We start from the raw sequence: 6,040 nt of genomic DNA on the forward strand, positions 1-6,040 counted from the left end.
TTGCCCTAGCCAGAACTTCCAACACTATGTTGAATAGGAGTGGTGAGAGAGGGCATCCCTGTCTTGTGCCAGTTTTCAAAGGGAATGCTTCCAGTTTTTGCCCATTCAGTATGATATTTGCTGTGGGTTTGTCATAAATAGCTCTTATTATTTGGAGATACGTTCCATCAATACCAAATTTATTGAGAGTTTTTAGCATGAAGGGCTGTTGAATTTTGTCAAAGGCCTTTTCTGCATCTATTGAGATAATCATGTGCTTTTTGTCTTTGGTTCTTTTTATATGCTGGATTACATTTATTGATTTGCGTGTGTTGAACCAGCTTTGCATCCCCGGGATGAAGCCCACTTGATCATGGTGGATAAGCTTATTTTTGACCATTATCTATTGACTTCCCACCATGGAAGAAGAGGATTAACTCTTACACACACACACACCCCATTACACACATGTACACTTCCTTTCCCCCTCTTCTCCAATAGTCAAACCCTTTCCACAATTGAGTCATGTAGTCAGCTCAGAGAACTTTTCCTTTCCTGCATATATTTTTGCTTCCATGGAGTTAGTAATTTTCTTGCTTTAAAAAATTTGTTTGGTTTGCTATATACTCCTGATTAGTTCAACCCCAAACTCTCCACTAATTGTCTAAAGCTCCTCTCTATACTTTGCAGTAGACATTATACCAATTTCATTAATTGGAAGAAATTTCTCGCGGAGTTTTCCTCCCTACTTTATTCTAGATGGATTGCACCCTGTTCTTAGTGCAGAATATTTGCCCCAGAACCTTTTTTTCTATCATCACGGGGATTCTTTTCCTTACTCTTGTTTCTCCATGTTTACCTCGAATACACCTAACCTGGGAAATAAAAAAAAATAACCTGGGAAGCTAAAAAACCCTGATGCCCAGGTTTCATCACACACTAATTAACTCAGAACATTTTGAGACAGAATACATCAAAGCACTACAGTCGATTCCAATGAACAGCTAATGATAAAAACCACTAGTCCATCTAAATTTTTCTTTGGGTACTTTCTAATTTTGGTGGAACACATCCTCCAGAAGCTCTGAGAAAGAGCACATAAGAACAAATTTAGAGACTTTGCTTTTCTGAACATGCTTTTATTTTATTCTCCATTTGACTTATAACTTAACTAATGTAGAATTCATACTGAAAAATATTTTTCCCTCCAAAGTTGTGATGGCATTGCTCCACTGTCTTCTAGCTTTCAACATTACTTTTGAGAAATTGGAAGACATTCTGATTCCTGATCTTTTGTATATAATCTGTGTTTTTCTCTCCCAATGTTTATGGGATCTTTCTCTTGCCCCAGCATTCTAAAAAAATTTTTAATGATTGCCATAGTATGAGTCTATTTTTGCCAATTTACTTGCACATTCATAGCCCCTTCTAATCTTGTAGCTTGAGTCTTTTAATTCAGGGAAATTTTCATAAATTTCTCCATTAATGACTTCTTCTTCTTCTTCTTCTTCTTCTTCTTCTTCTTCTTCTTCTTCTTCTTCTTCTTCTTCTTCTTCTTCTTCTTCTCTCTCTCTCTCTCTCTCTCTCTCTCTCTCTCTCTTTCTCTCTCTCTCTCTCTCCCTCTCTCTCCTCTCTTCAATTCTGGAACTCATTTTTTAGACATTGAATCTTCTTAATCAATACTCTTCTTGACTCCTATGCTGTTATTTTCCCTCCTGGTTTCCATTTCTTTTTCTTTCTTTTCTTTTCTTTTTTTCTTCTTTGAGACAGTATCTGGATCTGTCACCCAGGCTTGAATGCAGTGGTATGATCATGGCTCAGTGCAGCCTTGACCTTCTGGGCTCAAGCAGTCTACCTGTAAACCAAAAAGTATGAGACAGGTCTCAATCAATTTAGTTTATTTTCCCAATGTTAAGCACATGCCTGGAAGAAAGGAACGCAGAATCGCAAAAACAGTCTGTAGTCTGTGACTTTCTCCAAAGATGATTGAGGACTTCAATATTTAAAGGGGAAAAGTGAGCTGGAAGGGAAAGAGGGAGGTGTGGTTACACTACTGAATCCATATGTTGCAGGAGAAAAGGTGTAGGTGTTGGAATTGTGTATTCATCAGGCACTCAATAAATTGGCACTTTACATAAGGTGAACATAGAGAAGCTACCTGTGGAGATATCTAATCTCTTTTCTGTAACTATCTGCTTAGGAACAAAATGAAAGGCAGTTTCTTGCATGACTCAGCTTTCAGCTTAATTTTTACCTGTTGGCACAGTGAATTGAGGTCCTGAGATTTTATTTTCCTTTCACACACCTCAGCCTCCTGGGTAACTTGGATGATAGACGTGCACCACCTGCCTGAGTCTCACTTTCCATTTCTAAGTCTTTTTGGCCTAAATTATGGGCTGATGTGTCGTCTCTCCCTTCCCACCCCAATTCATATGTTGAAGTCCTAACCTTAAATACCTCAGAAGGCGGTATTTGAAGATAGGGTCTTTAAAGAGGTAATAAAGTTTAAAAGGAGGTCATTAGGGTGGGCTTAATCTGATATGACTGTGTCTTTATAAGAAGGGAAATTTGGACACAATCACACACAGCAGAGGGGATGGGGATGCCATCTGAACATGAAGATAACCACCTTCAAGCCAAGGGGAGAAGCCTTCAAAGGAACCAACCTTCTTAATACCTTGGTCTCAGACTTCAAGCCTCCAGATCTGTGAGAAAATAAATTTCTATTACTGAAGCAACACAGTCTGTGGCACTGCATTATTGCAGCCTTAGCAAACGAATACAGTTTGCTTTATAGGAACTTTTCTCAACTTGATTTTCCAACATTAATCTTAAATTTTTCTTACATTAGCTTTCACATTTTTTATGTTTAAGGTTCTTTTCTGTTCTCTGAATGTTCCTTTAGTAATAGCACCTTGCTCATGCTTCAAGGACACAATATCTTTTCCTGTCTCACCCAGGATGTTAATGGTAGTTTTCCTCTTCATGTTTTCATGTTTCTGCATAGTTTTGGTTTCCTCTAAGTTGTCTATTTTGTGTATATGTGTTTGTTTTAGTTTTTATCTTTCATGGTAAAGATTTTCTTCAGGTATCTGACTGTCTGTTCATATTTAAGATTAAGGCTATATTTTTGCAAAAGCTGATTTGACAGTCTGCCTGGTGGATGGGGTTATTGACTGGGATCTCATGCCCTTTGTTCTTTAACCCAAGGGGTTGAAAACTGGCAACCCACAGGCTGAGTCTGAAACGAACGTGCCTGTGTTTTGTTTTTCAAGTAGATTTGGATTCCTTTAACTAAGTGTGTTACATTTAACTACCCATGAACCCTACAAATGCTTTTTGATTGCAGCTAATTTAAGGTTTAAAATTTTTACCTAACTTTTTTTTTTCTTTTATTATAGAGACAGGGCCTTCCTGTGTTGCCCAGGCTGGAATGAAACTTCTGGTTTCAAGCAATCCTTCCACCTCAGCCTCCCCAAGTACTGGGATTACAGGCATGAGCCACCACACCAAACCCCTAACATTTTTTGCTACCAGTCAAAATCTTCCTTATGCTTTAACACAAGCTCAGATGCTTCTTCCTCTGTGACACCTTCTCTAATCCTCCCAGGCAAAGTTCAACTCTGCCTACTCTGGGCTCCACCAAGTTTCATATCCCCATTAGAGCCCTCACCACAGTCTTCCTCATTGTGAGAGATATTTGATGTGTATGTGGTACACTCCATAAGACTATGAATATTGTCTTCTTTGGAGAAAGGACTCTTTCAGGCATATTATTATCTCATACAGCAGCTTTGGTAAATGCTCAATAAAAGGTTTCTTGAAACTTCATGCTCAGTCGGGCAGGGTTTGAAGGAAGGAAAAGACAGGGAAGCATGATTTGATTATCTTCCTAGAATGCAACTGCTTGAGTATTTGATTGTTAAAATCAGGAACTACAGGTTTTCCACCAAATTAAGCAGCATGCCAGGCCAAACGACAATGTGGCTTTAATATACTTTCAGATGATCACACAGAATATAATCTGTTTCACATGATTGAACATTTCTCAAGCTGGAACAACAGAAAGAAGGAAAAACAAAACCACAACATATCTAAATGAAGAAATATTTCTGCATTTGAATAGGCAAGTTTTTCTCATTTGTGATTATCCGCTCTTTCAGGACTCAAAGCAGCTAAAGCAAAAATCTTGGCACATCTGCCAAAGTGCCTATGTCAAGAAATCATAGTTCGTAGTAAATGTTTTGAAAACAGTTTTCAGGTATCTGAGGCCTTAGCATTTCTGCTACTATTGTTTCACCCTGGCCTTAATTGTGAAGTATCTTTCGTGTTCCTAAGAAGCATGGATTTTTGCCATGTGTTGCTTCCATTTCCATTTAAAGTTCCACGACACAATCCACATTCTCCCATCCTTGACTGAAGTAGACTTTTTCTTTTTTATTCAGCTACTCATGGTGGCCCAATTAAGCAAGATTAGTTAACTCTTTGTTCCTATTAATCTTTCCCTCCCAGCATGATTTGAACATTGTGGTTTTTTAATTATTGAGAAAGCCCTGGGAGTTACCAAATATAGACTCATTCATGTGAACAGTAAACAAAGTATGTTTGGATTCACACAAATTTATGTCTCTGGAAGACCCTGAAGAACCAGATGGATTTTAAGCACTGTGTCTCCAAGTTCTACTCTTAAACTGGATATGGTGATTAAGAGCAGACTGTGGTACAGGTGGCCTGGATTCCCATCTAGCCACTACTACATACAACTGGGTGGCCTTGGAAATTATTTAGTGTCTCTATAAGCCCCAGACACCATCAGTGAAATGAACAAAATAATTGCATCTACTTCAGAATATTTTTGTGAAGATCAAACAGAATAATACGCTTGGCACACCTTATGCAAATATTAGTTGCTATTTTTTTTTAATTAATGAGAGCAACAAGACTGAAACAGGGTACTATACAAATTAACTGAAAGAAAAATTGTCCATAGTTTTAGAGATTTGTTAGGCTTCTATACCTGCCAAATACAAGGCTAAAATAAATGTGTTGAATTAAATGAAAATATTCAGAACTTTATGTTTAAACAAATAGTTTTTACTACAACATCTGGGAACAAGAGTTATAAAGGAATTGGAAGCAGATGACTTCTAAATCTTTTATTTTACAACGACAACCTTACAAGTAAAGCCATAAACTACCAGCTCAAAACCAGTTTTTCAAGAATCTTTTGTTTTCATTAGAAGCCTAAATTTAATGGATCCAAAATTCAAATGTCCCCTGCCTCCCAACAGTGTATATCATGGTTCAACGCAGAGGTCAGCCCACTCAGAGTAAGGGGCCCAGATGAAAATGACAAAGACCACTGATAACCCAAACTGAACAAAGCAATAAACCTTTGCCTAAGAGAGAATTCACTTAACAGCTGTTATTTTGGGAGGGGTGAGTGGGGTCAGGGTTAAAGAAAAGCAATATTTTTAAGGTAGGTGTACTTTACAAAATGTACTTTGCTTTCGGTGTGTTCATTTTGTTTGGTGAAAGTTGGTGGTGAGTTTACATATACCATATGCAATAACCTGTGTTGGTTTTCCTAAGTATTGGGATAAACTACTTTATTAAATTAAATCTGAATTAGTTTTTCCTTAACTGTCATCCACAGAACATTGTTCCTCAACTATTAATAAATATGCTAGATGAAACTATAATAGCAGAAATAAGTTTAAAATAGAGGTGTTCACTATGTGTATTTATCAGTTCATCCAAATTTTTACATTAGCACACAAAAAACTCTAACACAGTCTATAGTGGGGCCAGGTACAGTGGCTCACGCCTATAATCCCAGCACTTTGGGAGGCCGAGGAGGGTAGACCACAAGGTCGGGAGTTCAAGATCAGCCTGATCAACATGGTGAAACCTCGTCTCTACTAAAAATACAAAAATTAATCAGGCATGGTGGCGGGTGCCTGTAATCCCAGCTACTCGGGAGACTGAGGCAGGAGAATTGCTTGAGCCCAGGAGGCAGAGGTTGCAGTGAGCTAAGATCACACCACTGCATTTGAGCCTG

The sequence above is a fragment of the Macaca nemestrina genome, chromosome 2, assembly GCF_043159975.1.
Source record: "Macaca nemestrina isolate mMacNem1 chromosome 2, mMacNem.hap1, whole genome shotgun sequence".
Taxonomy (NCBI): Eukaryota; Metazoa; Chordata; class Mammalia; order Primates; family Cercopithecidae; genus Macaca; species Macaca nemestrina.